A 22,576-nucleotide genomic window follows, 5' to 3' on the forward strand; every position below is an offset into this window, starting at 1 on the left:
GGGCGCCCCCTCGTCCGTTCGCCGGCTCCCTCTTCGTGCGTCGCCGGGCCCCCAACCATGGTTGCAGCTAGAAACGCGCGACGGTCGCTACCAATTCTTAACACATGCATCAGTCTTGTAAACAACCTGCCGCAGTATTCCGTTAACGTCGAACGTCGAAGTAAAGTGTGTAAATTGTGCAGAAGTCATCAAGAAAGGCCTGTGAAAATTTCACAGTACCCATCCAGCGATAAATATGAATGTGGTCAAGCTGGCCTTAATTAATGACAACAGTAGAAAAGTAGAAACGTAGAAGGTGGTCGAAATATTGGTGACGCAAAGGCACTGGAAGCAGGATATGATGAGAACTTATTTTCTACAATCTTAATTAAAGCATGAACATACTTGCAGATTAATTTACACAAAAACAATAATATCTACCATCGCGGTGGTATGTGCTACCACTCCGTTTCAAACACGATCTTCGTATCATCAGCAACAGCAACGTCATCATCAAATGGCTGCGTTGTTAACATCTTCAGTCGGACCTAAGATGATGCGCCGGCAATGATAGTTAACCGAATATGCAACGTAGAAGAGCTTAGCACATTAGCGCGACCAAACCTCTGTCCTTGAGGGAATGAACGCGAACAGACCGCCCTATAGGTATGCCTGTATTTGATCTGTGAAATAAGAACCGCCGTTACGACATTGCGAGGTGTTGATTACCTGTATCTGGAGGCGGATAGCTTCTCGTCAAGTCCGCTCAAGGCTATTGCTTTCGCCCCTTTTAATCGCGCATAAAGAGTGCGCATTCAAGAGTTTCGGCGCATTGTGCTCCGGCTTCGAGATAGCCTTGGCCTATATCGACGGCACAATTAAGAGCTTTATTTCGAGCCAGACGCCAATGTTACATGCCGTCATTAAACCAACAGTCCGACCTTCTGTCACCGTGAAGAGAGGAGAGACAGGGCCGGCGAAGATTATCGGTTTTTAATGCGTTTCTTTTTCGAAAGGCGAGACCTACGAAGTGTTGACGTTGTTCTCACTCCTGCGTATAACGCTGTCGTTAGCGTTTATAAGTAGAGCGTATGTGCACTGAGAGATGAAGTAAAAAGAATGCCAGCTGACTTACAACAGTTGTGAAGCACGAGATGCTGGTGGTGGTGGTGGTGGTGATGTTGAAGCAGGCGGGGTTAGCCTGGCATACATAGCCGGCAATTGTTCCGCCTGATCCTCCTTCGAGTTGAGATCAGTGGTGTGTCAGCAGGTGTCGATGAGCCCCGTGTCTCGCAGGAAGGCTATCAGCAGTCGTTGCGCTCTCTTCCTGAATGCCGCGGGCCCTCTGGGGAAAACAACGTCTTCGTAGGTCCTGTGCGGGAAACCGCTTTTTTGTAGGTTGTCGACCATCACTTTTCTTTCTGTGTCAAATTGAGGGCATAGCCAAATGAAATGTTCGATGTCGCCAATGTCACCACAGAAAACACAAAGTGGGGAAGCGCGAAGCCCAGTCTTGAATAACCAAGCTGGGGTTTTAGGGTCGGAATGTTACGATAATGCAAAAAAAAACGTACTTGCAATTGTTTATTCTTTCTTTTTTCGGGGCCTCAGATGTTAAGACTTAAAACAACACGCATGGCTTGTAAAAGCTTGGGAGTTACTTGTCGTCGGGCTCTATAGTGCTCACGGAACAGGACCGGCGACCCTGCAGAAGCCCTCCACGCGCCCATTATGCCACCGCGGTATCACGTGCTGTGGGTTGTAAATGCTATGCATTGATGGCACACGCGTGTACTATAGGCGCTAAACGTTAGGTTATCGCCGAATTTGCGTTGAATTCTCGCGCCCACCCCTGGCGCGAGAACGTAGCTCTCGCTTCGCACGAATTGCTGTATATTTCGGAGTTATGAACCTGACTTCAGTATTCGATTCCAGGTTGCTTTCCTGCACTTTGCGTCCGGTTTAAGATTTCCCGCTTATCTCGAATCGCGAGAATTTTTGCGCACCGATAGTACTCCTGCTTATATTATACCTTAACCTTTCTTTCATTGCCTCACACTGACAGCAAAGGTTTACTTCGTTCTGTCAATTCTCTTTCCATTGTTTGCTTATGGTCTCCTACACAAGTTGTAAGGAAACGTCTATTGCTTACTCAGCGTAACCTTCTGCGCACTGTGCCGCAAACGACACAAAAGGAATATGAATCCAAATAAAGTGAGAAGTAGCTGGACTCATTGGACCATGGATACATAGAAGCCAGATTGCCGTGGCACACAACTTGACATCCCTGCACATTTACAGTCCAGAGCGTAGTTTGGAGGAGAAAAGAAAGGGATAGCTAACAATACCTTCAAGTGCTGTTTGTTTCACTGCTCTGAAGCCTCGACGCTGCTGCGTGCAATGCAAATAGGTCGCCGTAAGGTGCTGTTTTTAAGACCGCAGTTGAAAGAGATGGGACGAAAGGCATGGGGATACAAAGGGACAAATTGAGGCTAACCTGCCGCTCTTGGTTTATGTTATTTCCTGAGCGACGCGATAAGTTGAATATAGCTGTGTTGTGTACGATATAGGCTAGTTATAGAAAGAAAAAAAATTAAACTGCAGAGCTAGTGCTCCAGTGCATAACGTGTCACGAGTATCGCGGACAGATTGAACATTTAGTTCAAAATGAGCCTGTGGTCGTATTATTCTACAGAAGACAAAGACAGGCACGTTTGCATTGTGCCAGCCTGTTGGTCGCGCGTGGCTACGTTGAAACCAGTCTCCTCGGAAGTGGCAGAACGCGTTATGTGATTTTCCGAGCGCCCGAGATAATACAGCATGCTAGCTCCGTCGATATAGTCGGCGGGTTAGGCCACGCGGCCAAACAGCTGTTGCTGCTGTGCGCATATGAGTGTGCGAGACTTTTCTGCCGCAAAAGCATGGAAGGTCCTTGTACGGTAACCGATACAATAGTGGTGGCTCATGGAGTAGGGGAGGGCTGAAAGGCGCCTGCCTGTCGATGCCACACAAACGGAAACCGGTCCGGTGAGAGATTGGGACAACGATTGCGGGTATTGTCTTCCTTGCGTTGGCGCTTCGAGTGTATACACGTACGACGGCGTGGGGGGTGGTGTTTGCTAACTAAAGAAGGTTGAGCTACAGTGAGTATCTTGACTCTTCATATTATTTACACATATCGCGTTGCCTCAGAGTGTATTGGTATGTTTTCCATCGCATCTTGCATGACACAGGCGGTACGCTATAGGCACGACTGACGGGGCGCGCGCGCGCGCGCGCGTTTGTGTTTGTGTGTGTGTGTGTGTGTGTTTGTGTGTGTGTGTGTGTGCGTGTATGTGTGTGTGTGTGTGTGTGTGTGTGTGTGTGTGTGTGTGTGTGTGTGTGTGTGTGTGTGTTTGCGTGCGTGCGTGCGTGCGTGTGTGTTAACTTATGTGCCCGAATGCAAGGAAACGCAGATGTCAGACTCTTCAAAAGACCGGTGTTCGCCAGCAGCACTCTTCATAAGCTACACGCTTAGAGCGTGAGAGTCACGGTGTCCGCAGCAAACAATTCGCCCCACCGCCCTCGTAAGTCCCCCCTGTAATTACCACATTAGCATTAGCTACATGTCATCTGCCGTTAGTGCTCTTTCCACGGCCGTTCTGATCACTTTTTGTGCACAAGCGGCAGCTGATTCAGCGTTCACGGCGCCTGTTTCGCGGACCACGGACGCACGTGCTGGACGACGCACCTTCGCACGTTTCAGATGCGGGCGCTGCGGTGACGGACGACCTCGCCTCTGGCGGCGTGCGGGAATCCCGTTACTGCGGGTTCCGCGGCCACAATTGACGATGAGCGACGGACGTGGCACGCCGACCATGGCACAGTTGCCGACCCGAATCGGATTGTCGTGCTGTCTCTATCTTATGCTATAGGCCTTCTCCTTCCACGCCGCCCGTGCTCCCCACTCCACCCCCCTCCTCTTCTTTCAACCATATTTTTTTGTAAGGTTTATTTGTTGCTCCTGTCAGTGACGGCGCGACGTCCTCAGCGTGATGGCATCCTCTCCTGCTATCGCGGAGGAAGAGAAAGGCGCACGGACTGCAGACGGAGAGAACGAATCGGAGAATTCCAGCCGATGATACAGCAGTGTCGGGCATGCTTTGGATTCTTCGAACGGCAGCCAGTCGACAGGGTGCTTTCTGTACTGCCATATTGTTCTCTTGGATCTGGTCAGTGTAGACTGGCCGGTTAGCGCTACGACTATCGTTAAAGCAATAGCGTTACGTTTATTTCACGCGCGTTTATACCATCTCCGGGCGTGATGGCTGTGAAGTTTTGAAGTGCTTGCGAAAAGCCGGAATGATCTACTATGAGAAAGACAGAAAAAGTCAAATCCGTTGGTCAAAGTAAATAATAATAATAATAATAATAATAATAATAATAATAATAATAATAATAATAATAATAATAATAATAATAATAATAATAATAATAATAATGGTGATAATTATGCTGCTGCTGATGATGATAAACAAGCAAAACAAGAACTTCAAGACAAACCCGTGTTCCCTGGTTTCTTTCGCTGATTGTTTAGGATGGATTAGCTCTCTCCCTTTTCCGAATGGCTAAGTGCTTCAAATTCACTATACTCGCTCTTTGCGCATCAAAAATTTCAGTTGCTGTTGTGTAGAGGCCAGCGACATACTTATTACCAGCATGTCCAATGTCAATCAATCAATCAATCAATCAATCAATCAATCAATCAATCAATCAATCAATCAATCAATCATGTGCAGGGTATCCTGAGCAAAGAACGGCAATTGCAGCGTTCGTAGGCGGGTCGGCACTGGCTTGGCACGGCCTATAAATTTTGTGAGGTCTGGCTCTGAAGAGTAATATAACACTGCACAGAAATTCGCTTTTCAAAATTCCACTTTTCTTTCTTCATTCTAGCTCTTAACCACAAATAGCCTTAATTATTACTGCTTCGAACCTGTCGAGCATGCTGTCTAGTTTGCCGGAAGTGTGAAAATATTGCGGTGTTCAATTTTAATCATCTCTTCCCTCCTTTCGTCCTCTTTGGGCCATAGCAAACCGGAAATATGTCTCGTTGGCCTGTATGCCTTTCTTCTCTCTCTCTCTCTCTCTTTCTTTTTCGATTTATCAGCTAATCGCATTTGCTCCAATTAGAGTGCTGCCACATTTCGAGCGCTACCTAAACCACCGAGGTTTTGGTCGATCAGGAAGATCTCGCGTGCGCGTGAATTGCACGAGGTCTGCTCAAAAGTTGCGTCAATGGGACGAAGGATTTTCGATTCGCAAGTGCTGTTGGTGTGCGCTGGGCATCTTTACTGAGCGCTATTGTTCTCGATTACGACGCGAGATGGGGAAAGGGAACAGTAAGGGTAATTCGTGCGCAGGAAATTGTAGTCAAATTGTTTTGCTCCTTTGCACACTGCAGTGAGCGAAGTGAAAAGGGGGAAAACTGTTTCGAGCCACTGAGACAAATGTTAACAAATGCACCAGGACAAATGACCAGGCTGCGCTGACCTTTATCTTTCGCATCGTACATCGAAAATGTTCGTCCCGCTCGTTCCACGTTTGTGGGTCCACATTTTGTAGGTCGTTGTGATGAACGAATTGAATGAGTGATTTCGATGACGAAAGTCAAGTTACAGATGGAAGACGGAGCAGATGGAAGGATTAGGCGTAACGCGCCACCCGTTATACACGCGTTGTGCGAGTAGGGCAATAAAAGAAGAAGAAAAAAACAGCGACAGAGAAGCAACAACGACAGACCTCGTGCGAGTACCATTGAAGCCGAGTTCCGTGACACATACCGTGACGGCTACGGTCGAGAAACGCATTGCGAACGACTGTGCGAACGATTGCGCTGAACTTTGTATGGGGAGCGGCGGCAAACAACGCGCAGCTGGGCCGTGCTTGTATACGAGGGCGCGATGCCGGTCGGTGACACGCTTTGAAAGGCGTTGCTCGCGGAGTCCGAGGAGGCGTTGTTGGGCCAGCACACAAATCCGAGAAAGTTGCGCTGCGCGCGGTGCAGGCCTCCGCATCAGGAGTGCTGCCACAGAAATGGACGCCGCTTTACACCAAGACACAGAGAGAAAATTACTATTATTTTGTTGTTGTTGGCTGCTGTAAGTGGGCATGCTTGTATTTGAAACTTGAGGCATCCGTGTTTCTACACATTATCATTTGGAAGAATTCTTCTAGCGTGTCTGTGCTCGGAGATATCCGACTCCAAATTTTAATTGTCGCTGGCATCATTACGCATGCAAGAGAGTTAGAATCGGCGCAAAGCTCCTCCCTGATGTGACGCGGCTGTTGCATGCGGCGTTTAGTCTGTCAACGGGGCAGTCAGCAAAAAGTTAATTGTTCAATTTTAGTTAATTGGACTGCTGACAGCGATAATTATCATCTCACTTTGTGTCCCCCTGGCCACATAACTTATTTGCACAGGTGGTCCTCGCGTGACACCCAGTGCCTAATTTTAAGAAAACCATAGAGCTCAATTTTGAACGCCCGTTATATAGGCAGGACGCTTGACACAAAGCCTATGCTTGTGTAGGTGTGTTAATTGATCCCTTAGTCTAATTGCTAATGCTGACCGTAGCTTGCTGCGAGGTGCGCGCCACTAACGTACTTCCGAGTTATTTTGGGATTGAAAGCTATGTTGAAGGCTTCACTAAGATTCTATGACTTCGTCAGCCCGTCTTTACGTAAAATTGACACCGTAATAACGGGCTGTGGCTAATGGCGACATTCACCGATAAGCTGGTCAGTGATGAAAAGCTATTCGGAAAAAAAAACAATAAGCAATTATGAGAAGTCATTCCTGCTTTGCGGCTGTGCACTTGCACCCGCTTGAATGACTTTGCTCCGCGTGGACCTCGGCTGACCTTTCACCCTTCGAGTGGCGTAGCAAGTCTGCCCTGTGGATCAGCTGGTATTTCTACTGTTTATAAATGTCATCCGCTATCTCCCCCTATGCTTCTCTCTCTCTCTCTAACGACGCCACCGCAGTGGCACGTGGCTGAAGAAGCTGATACATGGACGAAGCACAGCGCCAAAATCCACGTTCCGGGCCTTGCGTTTTTAAGCCTGTCGTGCCGGACGTCTGCAAGTTGCGTAAGCTGGGCTTCACATTTTTGGCAACGACACAACAAGGGACAAGGAAAGAGGCACGCTGCAAAAAAGAAAAACATTAATGAAGGGAGAAAGAAACAGCAGAAGAAGAAGAGAAGCATGCAAGCACCGCGGATGTGGTTCTTTCCTTTGCGACCTTTGTGCTTTTGCCAGAAAGAACTGAAGCGTTTCAGGTCTCTTATGCAGATGTCAGTGCCATTAATAAATGATGCACCATTACATAACGCAAACTTTAAGCCTGTTCTCATTGCAGAAATGCTGTAATCCCCCGAATTACGCGCAGCCGACGTAGTCACGGGCCCGAGACTCTGATCCGTGCAGAATGAAGGCAACGGCTGGCGGCTTCCATTTCTGTCAGTGAAGATATTTGAAACGGCACAAGTGCTACACGACGTATCTATCTGCAGGCGAATGCCTGCACCTCATACAAGTATATGGAACAGCGCCAAATGATGATGGCGATGGTTAGGTGAGAGAGAGAGAGAGAGAGAGAGAGAAAATAAACATTTTTATCGCGACAAAGCAATGAGGAGAAGCCTTCAGTCTAGGACTCCTTGAGCACTTCCTGCTTCTACGGCCTTCAACACCAGCAGGCGCCGATATTCGACGATGGAGCTGGTCGGTGCTCCTCTCCAAAGCTCGTAGGAAGATTAGAAGGGACTGAACGAATATAGTGGGGCTTTGGTCGCAGCTCCCTGCCACCGATACAGGCGGAATGCCTGCATCAAATAAAGTATAGTTTGTTTAGCGCCGATGGACTGATAGACGTCGCTCAAACTGCAGCACAAACTACACCGTAGCACATACGCGATGCACTGGTTATTCGCAGTGATCGCACTCATTGAAGCCCAACAGACATTACTGCGACAAGGAACCAACTTTATTTTGGCTCAACATTTCAGCTAGTTCACCGATTATATTTCGCTTCAACAGTGCGTGGTCTATGTTATGCCGGGGATTTAGACTAATCGGTGCGGTGCATGCGTACGATGTTTATGTAACATGTAGCACACAAAGGGAACGCAATATGCACATTCTTTGCCAAACGTATACGGACTACGTTGCTTGTACCAACAATGCTGACTACAAGCTTTTTTTCGTGGAATTCCTGCGGTATATCGTAAGCTCTAACGCCCTCGAGGATGAAAAGAACTCTCGTATACTCACCATCCAGATGCCCGGAGCGTCAGGAGCGCCACGGGAACTGCAGCACACAGGGGGTACGACATGTTGGCGCTTCCATTATTGCGAAGGTGTGCACGCAAGGGTCAGTTGCTTGTATGAGGTGGCCTACGTTCTTATATTATATTCCATCACAACATAAGGGCGCGCGCATGTACTACTAAGTGTACCGTCTATACAGAATGCATCAAACACGACACACACAAGGTGCCGTCAGTTTATTGAAGTGTATGTTTGTTTTCTCCTTGCTTTTAATTCGGTTTCTTTGCTTCTTCTTTACTCTTAAGATTCATTCAAAGTTTTGGACCTGCCGGCTCCTTGTCGAACAAACTTCTCCATTTATACTAAGCACTCGACTTCCCTCTCTAAAACACCGCCAAGACCTGACGTACATTCATTCAGCCGGGCCCAGCTATACTTTGCGTCTCCGCGTCGGCCCACTGTGACGGCCATCACGTATTCAAGCTGTGAGACGATTCGCTTCTGCGAGCCAAGTCCAGGCGGAAGACGCTTAATCCTTTTTCGCCGTCCTTCGGCGGTCGTGTCGGCTTAACTTGTCGGCACCACTGAGCCGAGCACGGTCTGGCCGTTGTGTTTAGCAAACTGCAGCTGGCTGGTTCGGGCTCTGCGCCCTTTGCTGCTCAATTCCACAGCCGCGCTTGGTGAAAAAGAAATAATAATAATAAAGGCCGTATGTAGAGTGGGAGTGGGGAGAGGTTTAATGTAGCGGCGCTTTCCCACGAACGTAGATGAGAGACCGGCTAATCCGTCAGGAGCGGCAAAGTAGAACCGGGCTTTGTACCATGCGAACGATGTTCTCGCACTGTTATTGCAGGTGGAATTTGGGAATTAACGGCTTTACGAGGGCGGGAGCTTTTATAATAAGGGCTCAGTTCGGCTCACACGTGGAGGCACAGAGCTGTCCACACGAGCAACAAGCGGCAGGCACGTACACCGTATACAGGCAAGACAGCGCATCTTGGATTTGGATACCATTTCGCATATATATATATATATATATATATATATATATATATATATATATATATATATATATATATATATATATATATATATATATATATATATATATATATACTAAGCACCTTTAGAAAGTGTTGAAAACCACCAGTGGGACGCACAATGATTGTCACCATTGTTGAGACAGCAACAATAGGTGTTGCAGTAAGTAAACAAAATATGAATAAGTCTTCAAGGAAAAGAAGCTAAAATGTACAGCTTAGCCAGCTTCGTGCATGGAGCTTGTTTGACTCTCCGGATAGTAACGCTAAAACCAACTTCGCCATGGGAAAAGTGCGACGGCTGGCAGGATAAAGGCCTCGCGAGACAACTGTTTGCAGTACGAGATATGATGTGCGAGAGAGAGGCGCGGACAGGCATTCGGGACAAACGAGGTAATGCCGGAGATTCCAAATGGAACACGAAATGAAGCATTTACTGGAAGAAGTCCCCTTTGTGGTCCTAGCAACGGGAAGCATGCCCAACTCTTCGAGACACCATTTGTGGTTCTTCCCGTAAGTTCTTCATTTCGTGTTTGATTTGGAATCTCCGACATTACTTTGTTTGTCCCGAATGCCTGTCCGCGTCTCTCTCTCGCACACCATATCTCGTACTGCAACAGTTACATTATCTTTTGTTTTTCTCCTGCGGCTTTCGAACTGCATAAGCCTCCATACGCGTAAATGACTGATCTATTTGAATATAGTTGGAAATGTGGCAGGCAGCTGGTGCAGTCTGCATTATTGATTGCACCGTGTACTCAAATGCACTTTATAACCACGGGTGTCTAATTTTTCTATAGGTTCAACGCTTTAGGACCGGCATTCACCCTTAGCCCCTTTTCTCTATCATAATGGTGATGACTGCAAGTGAGCAGACACAGGGCAAGAAATAAACGAAAAAAAAAAGAAACGAAACAGGCATAATGAATCGTCATAAAACGGCCCTAATTCCTAGTTTTCTCCTTCCGTTAATGTGTCCTAGGGTTTGTTTTTCAACACGATTTTTTGTGAGTGAACTAGCTGTTCTTCGCATTAGCCTATTTCTGGACGCCTGCAACGGGTAACTCACGGCTCTGCAGGGCTAGCGTGTTCATGTATGTCTGCATCTGCGTATACGCTCACTTCATGCATTATTCGTGCAGCCATGTGCGCCGGATCTATGTCCCTTTCCCTTACTCCCAGTTAGGGTAGCAAACCGGGCGCTCGTCTGTTTGGCATTCCTACATTTCCACATAGGCGCTGAACAAGGTGCGGTCGTCAGCTGCGGTTACTGCTCTCGATGTTTCGCTCTCCTGTTTTACTTTCGCTTGTTTTCATTTTTTCTACGCAAATGTCATATACGGTGCATTTATAACTTTCGCGAAACGCCTCAATGGCATTGTTTAGCAACATTGTAAACGCGAAACAGGTGCACAAACGCTTCGACGACCAACTAGAGTTGTTAAGAGCTCTTTAGCCCTTCACGGGCAACTAGCTATGGTCACTGACAATGCTGATTCAACACGCTACTACGCCTCCATTCATCCGCCATCAATGGAAGCCACCTCGGGTGCCGTATCACTGCCCGGTACTAAATGTAACAAGAAAAATATAACTCCCGTCGCGGAGCGTAGGGATGGAAGCGAGCGAAAAGAGCCGTCGTCGAGTACAAGCGACACCGAGAAACATCGCTGTTTTGTGACACGCACCTTGCAGGGATTAACGTAGCCAGCACCACGACCTCACTATGCGGTCGCCGTACAATAGAAAGGGCAAAAGAGGGGCGACACTGTGATCCTGAAGGAAGAAATAACAAGATGTCCGCGTCGAAGGTTTTTGACTCTGGCTTACGTGGTTGTTGCTCCCGCTGCGCGTCGACATCGCCTTATTTGTTTCTATATTCATTTTTCGACGGTCCTTCGCTCGCTTCAAGAACGCCGCGGGTCGCCTTGGCGGGGCTTAAGTTACTCGCTCGCTATCGCGTTATGCAGTGAGGCATTATATGCATACTGCTGTCGACAGGAGGCGCGCGAGTAAACATGTCTCGGGGCACAGAAATAAGCTCTGCTGCCTTTGTTGATAGTTCACTCGCCCGGAACAAAATTTTCGAAAAATTATCTTTTTTTCCTTTGTATTTCGAATTATATTCTTATTTATTATTGCTTTCGCGTGGTGTTTAAGAAATGACACTCCCGTTTTTTTTTTTCATATAGCGAAAATCCTCAAAGTGTTCTTGCATTCAGGGCGTTGTCATACCTTGTTTACTCTAAAACAAAAATATATAATACGGTATTCACATGAAGAAAGAAAGGAAGAAAGAAAGAAAGAAAGAAAGAAAGAAAGAAAGAAAGAAAGAAAGAAAGAAAGAAAGAAAGAAAGAAAGAAAGATCAACGAAGTGATCCCATTTACAATTTGCGCGTGGAAAAGGCGTTGCAAGTTGATAGGGCACACCTACACCAGTTGTTCCGTCTATTTATTTATTTATTTATTTATTTATTTATTTATATTTCTGAGTGCGGCACATTAAAACTTAATGCCCACTTCTGGGACGGCCTTTCCTTTCACTATAAAATATTTCTACAAGGATGTTTCAGCACTACGATACTTGCAAACAGATTGTTAAAATGGGTTCACAATGTATGTGGGCTCATGAAGTGAGGAGTATAAGCAAACCTCCTCGGTCCGCTGCGGGGCACTTTGCTAAATGGGCGTTTCTTTTGTTGGCCGCGTGAGTGCGTCCCAAGCGCGTAGAAACTAGTAGAAACTAGGGTGCCTCGATGCCAACGCCGTCGCTTTCAGGGTGGAGACACCTCTTGACCTCGGCCGTGCCACCGTATCTTAGCGGGGAGTCATGTTGGTTCGAAAGTGTCTGGCGTTGCGTTGTGAGAGGTGCAGTGCCTAGCACGGGGACGGTGCTGTAATTGCGTTGGTTTTTCATTTAAAATATTACATCAGTTGTTGAATGAAATCTATGACAGGATGCTGTGTGCCACAGTGTGCTACTTCAAATGCGTAAGGCCAACGGATGTTTCGCTTCCCTCGTAACAGTCAGGGGTCCTCATATCTACGGACGTTGTTATGTAGCTCCTTGTTTTACTACTAGACGAATGTGGCAGCAAGTTTGTACTCACTGGCAGGCTTGTACAGGAGTGTGTAGAGAACCTTTTCTACTTCATTAGGAGCAGGAAACCAGTTCCGAGCTCATGTGATTCAAAGAGTGTCCATAAAATAGTTTATTTCAGCCAATTCTTGAAGTTACCAAAGACGTCTGTCTACAACATGGACGATCAGTGCTTATTTGGTAGACTTCTTATCCGGATAAATACAGCAAGTCAAAAGCACAGGTGAACCAGAAGGCAACGAAGACGGCACCGAGAAAAATGTAGACCTTGACGAGTTCCCTCAATAGAGGGAGACATCCTAGTGTACTTGACTGGGTTCTTGTTAAAGCCAACAATTTCGGCTGTGGAGCTTTGTGGAGACGGCACTGAAATGTTGCTGACTGACAAGCAAGGAGCACAGACTTACTCAGTTGAAGGGGTACGTTAAAGGTGATAATAACTTTCTATATACAACCTACGGGAGGTTCTTAACGTTGTGTTTCAATGCGAAAGGGTCTTCAAGCACGTTTGTGAGAAGGAAGATGTCAGCCGTCTGAAAGCAGCCACAAGTAAACATCTCGGTGTGCAACACATTTCTTGTTTCAGACATCCAGAGACGACTGAAAAGCTGCTAAGCCGCTTTGTTTCCATTCGACTTCGCATTTATACGCTCTGGTTGAACGCATCGGGAGAACTGTTCCGGTCGTATCCATACCAAACCGTTGCAGGCAGAAACCTGAAGTGAAAAGCACCATGTATTTTCTGGTGTAACTGATTGAGCTGCTGCAAATCGGAAAGAGTAGATATGGCAGTTTTTGTTTGTGATTAGCAATGTGTTTTCTGTTTTCTTGTAATTATGTGTCTGTGTATATCACCATGTTGTTTGTACAGCTCCACTTGTTCCGTCTTCCTAAGTCATTTCAGATTTATTTTAATCCATCCCAATTCAGTGTAAACTGACATCAATTCAGTGCGACTCGATCGGTTCAACAAAAATATATGCTCGTCAACGTACACTGGTGTTTTCATTTTTTGCCAAAAATACCAATATCTGGTTTAGAGATTCATAAACGAAAAATTAGCAGCATTAGACCTAAAATAAAGCGCCTCAGCCCTATTGTGGCGGTGATGCTATCTACCGAGTACTGCTTAGAAGCGCTGCATAGATAATTACAAAAATGAAATCTAAGGTCTGCAACTTTTTTACACTCATGTAGGCGGTTGCGGCTCTTGGTTGTGTGTGAATCACTCAGAAAAGAATCGCGGCGGAGATGAATCAGAAAGTGTTTACAGGAGAAATTATGCAAAGGATGAAAGCCGAAGTAGGAGATAAAGATAGAGAATAGTAGCAGCGGTTCAGTGCACAGAAGTAAGTACTGGTGCCGCGCAAACGAAAATGAACAAGCCAAATAGCTTTGGATTTGGAACTACCAAACGTCTTAGCTTAAATTTAACGTTAAATAAAGCCTCACCTCTATGTTACTAACAATATATGCGCGAGCCCTACCGTCAAAAGGGATTAAATGAGCCCAATTACCGCGCATTTTACCGAAAGCACTCGATTGCTGCACGTCGGGCAGTGCCAGCGAACGGGAACGTTCGAACCACGATGGCGCCCACACATTGCTGTGTCTCGACCCTGTAGCGAAGTCGGACATCGAAGCACCCTAGTAGAAACGTCTAGTAACGCCCAGTAAAGGAAAACAGAGAACTGAGGGGAACGGGATTGTCGCAGGCATAGGTAACTCTACAAGATAAGGTAGATATGTGGCAACATGCTAGCTAGGTTACAATAACATACTACAGTAAAATATACATTATTGTCACCATCCACACCATAAACAGTCGGGTGCAGCAGCAGCAAATCATAGCCATTTGGCAACCGCGGTCGCTGCCGAGACACTGATTCCGGATATTGTGATACAGAACTGATTAACGATCTCTTCGATTTGCGAAGAAAGAAAGCCTTCGATTTGCGAAAAGGACATGATAAAGCATTTCTATTTATAGCATTCCTCTCAAGGCACGGTGCACACCTTGTCAAATAAGGTGTTGAACGTGCGACCTTAAAATTGAACGTGTTTGCCTCGTGGCTTGTGGTGTGCCCTTTAGTCTGTATATTGCGACAAACCCTGCTTCGCTTGCACGATTTTCCCACTCTGTCATCTTCGCTCGCACACCACAGTGTGAGCAGCTGCAAACACAGTGCGCGTTTTGTTGCTTCTGCTGGGCTACGGGAGCGAGTGTTCGGTCAGCCCTGTAGCTCGGACGAGGGTCCAAGAAACGGCGGAAAGTAAGGCAAGCCGACGCGCGTGGTGGAACTAGGAAGCGGATATTATTTCCTGCGCACTTATGTCTACTTTAATTGCGCGCTGTCCCGATTTTCGGCGCCTCCGGTAAGATTTCCGTTTTCTCCGTCTTCCATCGGCTTCTGTTTCCTGTCTGGATGTCGCCTGCGGGATTGCGTTACTCTCGTTTCTTTTCGTCGCACCCGCCGTTTCTTTCTTTAATTGTACTTTTATTCGAGCTTCAGGTTACACGCCCAGGTTACCGCTCGGGTTACATCTCGCTGCAGCAAAGTTGGGTAGCCGCGATCAGGTGAAGTTTAGGTGACTGTACAATCGTGTCATTAGTGTAGCAGCGTTTAGTTCTCTAGTGTATTACTATATATACCTTACACTACGCAATGGCCGATTAGGTTGAAGTATGAAATCACTCGGCTGCCTTTGTATTCACTTCAGCTGAGAAATGCGCGTCTTCTTAATTGTTTGCCTTGAAAGAAGAACGGTGAAGCCAAAAAAGCTGAGGACTCCGAGGAAATGCGGAAAATGAAAGCAGCTTTGCCGTGTATACCTGTTGAGACCACGCATGAGGAAATGCGTGCGGTGTGCCGCTTGCTTGGTATGCGCTATACAGTTGATGAAAAGTCAACGCGCGCGTGGGTCGTGCGCCTTTGTTTAACCCGGGGTGAACGGATTGCTGGGCGAGTTAATACAGGCGGATGCATGAAATAGCATAGTACGTCCTTTGTTTTTCTCGTGTGCTTTTCTTTTCATTTTTCGGTGCTGTATTCAAGAGCGCCTACCTTGCTGTGCGCGCTGATTTTGTGGTTGGCAGGAAGAAGTGTGCCGCTTACCTGTGACTGCGACCGATGGATTAGCTCTACATCGCATTAACCTCTCTGTCACCTCGTCCGGACGGGCAGACCCTTCCGGAAAAGAAAGAAGTCCGTTCACATGAAGTTTAGAACTTCGCAAAAGAAGTAAGAAAGAAAAATAGAACAGGAAAGGAAAAGACGAAAGAAAGGGGGAAAAAGAAAAGAAGAGTTAAAAAAAAACACACACACAGCGATGTGCACCTACGCTTGTCGCCCAACGGATTTGCCGTTTATCGATTTAACCTCTCCGCCGCCCCGTCCGAACAGGGTGAGGTTGCCGGAAGTGCGAAATCCCGTTCACATGAAGCTTGCGGAAAGAAAAAAGAAAACAGTTACGACGAGGATGGGATTCGAACCCACGCGGGCAGAGCCCAATGGATTAGCAGTCCATCGCCTTAACCTCTCGGCCACCTCGTCGCGGACGACCTGCGCTCTTTGCAGCTGCAGGCAAACTGTTCGGGCTGCACGATAGGCAAACCGGTTGCAGCTCCAGCTTTTTTTTATTTATTCATTCTCTGCAAAATCCGTCATCCGACGACGGCTGAATTAACAAGAAGCTCGCTGGCCTTGTTGCATTGCCGCCATGAAACAGTTGTTCTGAACTTACGATTTTTTTTTTCTGAACTCCCTCTCGCACCGTGTTTTTTTTTCTTTTTCGTTTTCTTATCTTTTCTTCTTTTCCTGTTTTTTTTTATTCGTTGTGCCTATATTGCAGTGCAGTTTGAAAGCTGTAATATTGTTGGCTAGACGTGTAGTGCGGTTGCTTACAGTATGTATCATTTCTGCGCTTTGTTATTGTGAACCACATACAGTTGCATTCAGTATATGCTGCAACACAGTACTTGTGTTTGAAGGGGCTCGAAGAGTTCACTGCGGCACCTACATACGAACAATTAGAAAACTAAACACCCTTCCTATAATTAGAGGCATTTATCAAACAGCTTTTTTTTTCTTCCTTTCTTTCTTTTTCTTTTCGACGCCACTGGGGAATCCTGGAGCGGCGTCGACCACGGACACTGTTTTACAACTCATATTGAATACGACTGTACATCTAGTGCTCCAGTTCCTCTTGTTGTTTTTTTTTTAAGTTAGGTTGCGAGAATTCGTCATAGTTGAAGCCCATCCAGTCGCTTATCGTTCACCTCTTTTCATGTGCATAGGGTTTTCGGCAAGCTGACCTTCCTCGAATACTTGCCTACGCTAGACTGCTTCAGTGGCTACTGATTCAGCTTCTGGATCTAAACAGAGTAGTCAGACAGCACTTTTGTTCAACGACAATACTGCTCGACGACTCGCTAACGGCGTTCGCAGCTACGTATTATCAGACGTCGTGAATTCATACCGAGTTCTAGAACGCTTATAGCCGAGCGGCGATCGCCACAGAACGCAGTCTTCCGTTTCACATAAAACCAGGACTTCTGTTGCAAGGAATGTGTCAGCGCCATCTACTTAACACTCCTGCAGTAAGAACGTAATACAACCAAGGTTTCCAGGGGAGCTAGTTAGCAGCCAGATATAGTGTACTGATGTCTAGTCGTCAAACTTATTAGGTTCTATATACGACTCTACCCATCAAAGCAAGCGAGTGTTGCCTTTCTTGCTTAGCTGCACACCGGCCGCTTAACTTAACAATAGTTATCTGCATAGTACAGTTCAGTTACTTTCAGTACAGTTACAGTTCAGGTCCTCTGCAGACCCATTCATTTTGCTCGTTAAGAACTCAGTGTCACATTCTTTTCTCAAGGGAGCCCTGAATTTTCTCATAATGTCACCGAAATACTGCAACTTTATTGCGGAGAAATACAGAGAGAGATAACTCAAACAAACACACAGGCGCGCACACATACACACACACAAACACACACATGCACATGCACACACACATAAATAACGGGAAGCAAAAGGAATTTAGCATCTAGAGGTTTTACTGGCGTAACACTAACCCATCTGTTCTTAGTGCGATCCCTAACTATCTTGTTTAGACAACGCACGTCTGAAAGCTGCTCAACTTCAGATTATGTGACAAGGGCGCAGAAGCGAGTAAAAACGTTAAACGATGAAAGACATAACAATAAGAAACACGAACTGGTATATGTTGTTGCATAGAGCAGTCAAGAAACAAGTCACCTAAATCCTAGCAAGTGCGAAGTGCCATCTTGTTGCATTCATACGAAGGGAACAGACAGTGGTTCAGACTGTACGAAGGCTCATGCACGGTTCGTCAGAGATAAAAACAGGCAGCTCTGGGCGTGCAAATCGAGGGAGCGTGAAGACTCAGAATAGGCTGCGAGTCAAAACTTGGCATCGTGCTCGGGTTAACGCCCCTGAACGCAAAGCTAGCACGAAATCGCGAACACGTATAATAGTTCTTCCCACGCTCATTGACCGGCAGTGAAGGAGGAGACAGGCCGGGTCGCTGTAAGGTTACGCCAGCTTAGTCTCTCTCGGGCATTGCGGAAATATTAGCGCTCCGTCGGCGCTGTGCGTGGGTGTTCATCGTTCCGCGGGCTCTGTAGAAGCGACTACTGAATGCTCCGCGGACGCGGTTCATTGAACCCTACACAGGCGAGGAACAAAGAGCGGGAAAGGAAAGAGAAACGTGTGGGAAACAGCTGGGCTCACTTCGATGTGCAGGAAACGGGAAGAAATGAATCGGAAGAAAGAAAAAAAAGATATCTGCCACACGGCCGAGGAGCGGAAAACTGAAGGGTATACAGAACGTCGGATTACACGAAAGCCGAGAACAGTGCAAGCCACCCTTTCGCTCTCCGAGTGTCTCGGGATTTAAGGCAGATATTTATGTGCTGAAGGTATCTTTCCATCGGCGCTTCTGGTCTTTCACCCGCGCTAACTATCTGCGTCGTCGTCTCGGAACACATGGAGGAGCCATTAAACAAGCAACGTTGCGTGGACCGCTGTGTGCGCTTACGCGGAGGACGTCTCGCGGAAAACGAAACTCTGTATCAATGGGGGGGCTATAGAACAATTTCGGACGCTGTTACTGCGCTCACTATTGCATCATTATGCTCTGCCAGTTACGTCGGAATCGGAAATCTTGCTCGCGCGACGTTTCTTTCGCATACGCGGTCTGCAGCCTCTAAAGGAGGTCCAGTCTTTCATTAACATGGCGTGAAACGTTGGTGGAAAGGTGAATGTTAGCGGAACGTTCAAACTGAGTGTTCAACGTTATACGTATATAACTTTAGACAGGTGCAGTTTACAATCGTTAGTGTTACGCTCCGTCGCCGCCTTACACTGCTGATTAATATTAGTGCTATAAGAAAGAAACAAATGGACTCACAATCCCGGCCCTGTGAAAATGGATGCCCAGCGAAGCTGTTGAAAACCACCACTACAACTGCTGAGGGAGGCATGCACTGAATTACTGCTTTAGAGTAATTGCAGTAATGGCAATTTTTACACCACGCTGCGGCTGGTCGTATCACCATTTCTTTTCCTTTTGCTGTTCCTCGTATTCACGCTGCTCCTCGGGAGTCATAACTGTGCGCTGCTAAACCCGTAGTGCGCCACGAAAACGCTTCTGACGTTCTTGAGGGCCACGAGGCTTAACTAAACTTTGCAATTTGCGGAGATTTGCGTCGCTGATTGGCACGCATGCTTCAAACAATGGAGGCTACGTTCTAATCCCGTCGATGCTAACACTGATGGTCCCGGTATTCAAGAGCACAGTATATGTTAGTGCTAGGTGATTTATTTGGGGGGTTTAATGTCCCAAAGCAACACCAAGTCCCTGAGAGACGCCCAAGTGCATGTAGGGCTCCGGAATAATTTTGACGGCCACTGGCAAACGACGTATATAGTACATGTCGCTTCCATCGAAATGTGGCCGCTGCGGCCATGGAGTCGAACCTGAAACCTCATTCTCAGCAGCACAACGCTGAGCTGAAGCGGCGGTTGCCGTGCGAGATGCACGCGGTGCGGCATAGACACAAGAGAAGCGGTGCAAGAACCCAGTTTTTTGCAGCGTTGTTCGCTGCCTCTTGTCCCTTGCACACGATCGGAGTTTCAAAGTCGCAGTACCCGTAGAAACCTAGGAGCCCATGTAGGAAACAGGTTCTGCTGATTACGTCTCCGGCCGCTGTCATGGATTACCCGTTACCCTTTGTGCACAGCTTACGTCATTGCACCATGCTTCGGTACGCTAATGCGTGGAGTACTTTTAGCGGGCGTTTTATTTGCTTTGCCTGATCACGAAGGATGAAACAGGCATCACTTCGTTACACGAGTGGAAGCTATGAGTTGGGCTCTGGCGCTTGAGGCTGCCTTCGAAATTATTCTCTACACCAACACGGCAAACGGCGCGCAAGACTCGACAATTGATATATGAAGAGCACAAGAACAAAACAGAAAAGCATGGAATTCTGGTAGTGCGATCGAGATTGGGCAAGCGAGAGTGTACGTGGAAGCCAGGTGACGATGAGACGTTTGTTTGCCTGGTCGTGCTTTAAGACCAGCCGTGCACAGCACGCTGAACCTTACTTTTTTTTTCTGCTGTGAGCTTGTATGATTATTTGAGCCGAGCAGCAAAGTTTATGACAATGTGTGGAACTTTTGTAACCTTGAACGAAAGGGCCACAGGCACTGTTCGTTCTTCAGTCCGTTCGGGCCGCTCAGTTACACCGGCCACAGCAGAGTTTGCACTAACGTCCTTTGTGCAGTTTGTCCCGACGCTTGCATACGGTAAAAAGGAGGGGGACCATGGACAACTGCCGAGATGGCGACCGTGCGCAAGAAAGAACCGCCAGTGTCCGTTTCTCAGCCGACGTATGACGGCACCCATACGAGTATAGCTGAGCTTGCTTGCTCAACTGCCGTCTGTTGTCTTGTGAATGTCCGACTTTTTCGAACGCGCGCGCGGCCCTCGCAAAAGTCTACCGTTCGCACAAACTTCCCTGTGCCACGGTGGACAATCTGCTGCACCCCTCAGGCTGCATCTCGAGCCAGAAGCGCCTCTTCCGAGCGATTCTGGTGTTCGCCGAGGACATCGCCCTGGCCGATCGCCTCTGAGCCCCCTCCCCACGCTTACGGTGTTTCGACCGCTGCTGCTGCTTCCCTCTCCCTTTAACCACTCTTTTCTACCCCATCCCCCCCAGTGCAGTGCGGTTGAGGTGTCCTCATCTGAGAGACAGTTACTGCACTGCACTTTAACCCAATTATTTCCTTCCCCAACAAGAACCTCTCTCTCTCTCTCCTTCCTCTCCACACGTCATTGTGTCTTCGGTGACAAGCGTACGCACACACTAAGTGAGAACACAGGTTCCCATTCAGCTTTACGCGAAAACCTGTCACTCCCCTCCTTCCCGTTTTCTTCTTCTTCTTAGAAGCTCGCTCGCAATGCACACAACGTCACGCGAGCGCCGGAAATGCGTAGCTATGTGGATTTCAGTGAATGGGCACTAACGGACGTGGTGTGGTAGCAGCCGGTTGCACACGCGTTTTGCACCTATAGGCGCTTTTCTTTCTTTTTTATCTTTCCGTTCTTTTATTTTCTTTGTCGTTGATGCACTTCTTTCATATACTCTTGCAGAGCAGAGTACAAGCAGGGGCAAGTTTGACCGAGTCGTCGCTATTTCGGGGTCGGCGACGTGTGGCCTCGCGACGCGTGTGTCAATTTTTACCATTTCCTTTCTTTTCATTTTTTAATTTTTTTCTCTTTTTTTTCTTAAGGCTTGCGCTGAATGGTGACTGGTCGGGTATGCGTAGGTGCCTAGGACCGCTCGGTTGACAGCCAGTCCACGCCCACTGAGCTCACAACGCTGAACCAAGTGTTCCGTCCCTGTCTCGCAAGCACGGCACGGTGTCACATCGTCGCCGTCACTTGCGTGGGTTCACGGGCTGCGTTTGCAGATGACGGAGGTTCGTGTCTTCTCGAATACCGGGTCACATCAACAGACGCCACCGCCAGGGTTCTTCGTTGTCGATCTTCTCCCATTTGTACCGTCTGCCAAGCAGCATAGCGCAGACAGCGGCGAGTTTTGAAGCAGACTTGCCAAGGAGCTCCCTGGGAAGAGCCAACGTTCCGAGCGGCCTGTGAAGCAACTTAGGCCTCGCTGACGGTTTCACAAGCCGTCTGGTCTCGCTCACAATCTGTCTATCGAATTTTGAGTTCGTACAGGTTGGACCAATCCAAGAAACCGTAAGTTGAGAAGGAAAACGGAGCGAACTTACAATCCCGAAGCTAGCGAACTCCTTGGGCAAGCCCGATACTGCCGGTATTAATGGGCGCTCCTCGCTCAGTCCTTCCATCCCTCATTGCAGAGCGCCAAGCTATGGAAGTTTTACCACAGGCCAGCAACTCTGCCCATATCTCTGATGATATCAATTGCAAATGCTTAATAAATAATGGCGTAAATGTTCCACGGAAGAAGTAAATGCTTATGGTTAGTACGCCGAGAAGAAATTAAGGTATGCACTCAGCTCCAATTGAAGTACTGCTTCCACATCATGCTGGATGTAGGAAGTGCATTGTCATCGTTCTTGACCATGAGAGAGAGAGAGAGAGAGAGACAAGTAATAAGGGAAATTAAGGAAGCGAGGTTAACGATCGAGGCTGAGCCCGGTAGGCTACCCTACACTGGGGAAGGGGGACTGAAAGATGAAAAGGAATAAAGATTACAGTTCGCACTACTGCACGCACAATAAGTATTCATCAATGAGTCAGTCACAGGTGGTCATACAGGCTGGTGCATTCTGAGAGACGCTAGCAGCGCCTTTGTGGCGTTGCAAATAGCAGACGCACGAGGCCACGGGCCCAAGACCTCCTTGTGAACCATGACCAGCGACTGCGAGAATACAGGCTTAAACAAGCGTGAAACAAGAGCACGGGGATTGTGGTTCTTGGTGAGAGCATGTATTTTACATTTAGTCAGTCACCCGATTACCGTTAACTTCTTCTATGGCCCAGTGCTTACGCGGTGTCCTGTTTCTGAGCACGACGTCGCAGGTTTGACTCCGAGCCGAGGCTGCAGAACTCTGATCCGGCCGT

General features: G+C 47.5%; 1 protein-coding gene and 1 non-coding gene across 6 annotated transcripts in view; one reads left to right on the forward strand and one right to left on the reverse strand.

Moving 5' to 3' along the window:
* The window catches only part of Pka-C3 (Protein kinase, cAMP-dependent, catalytic subunit 3), a 141,387-nt gene that overhangs the window by 19,234 nt on the left and 99,577 nt on the right, over window positions 1-22,576 (forward strand). The gene's annotated exons all lie outside the window — the stretch shown is intronic.
* On the reverse strand, window positions 15,906-15,987 carry TRNAS-GCU (transfer RNA serine (anticodon GCU)). Its single transcript has one exon. It is a non-coding gene; the product is annotated as a tRNA-Ser (tRNA).

The sequence above is a fragment of the Dermacentor albipictus genome, chromosome 1 (assembly GCF_038994185.2).
Source record: "Dermacentor albipictus isolate Rhodes 1998 colony chromosome 1, USDA_Dalb.pri_finalv2, whole genome shotgun sequence".
Classification (NCBI taxonomy): Eukaryota; Metazoa; Arthropoda; class Arachnida; order Ixodida; family Ixodidae; genus Dermacentor; species Dermacentor albipictus.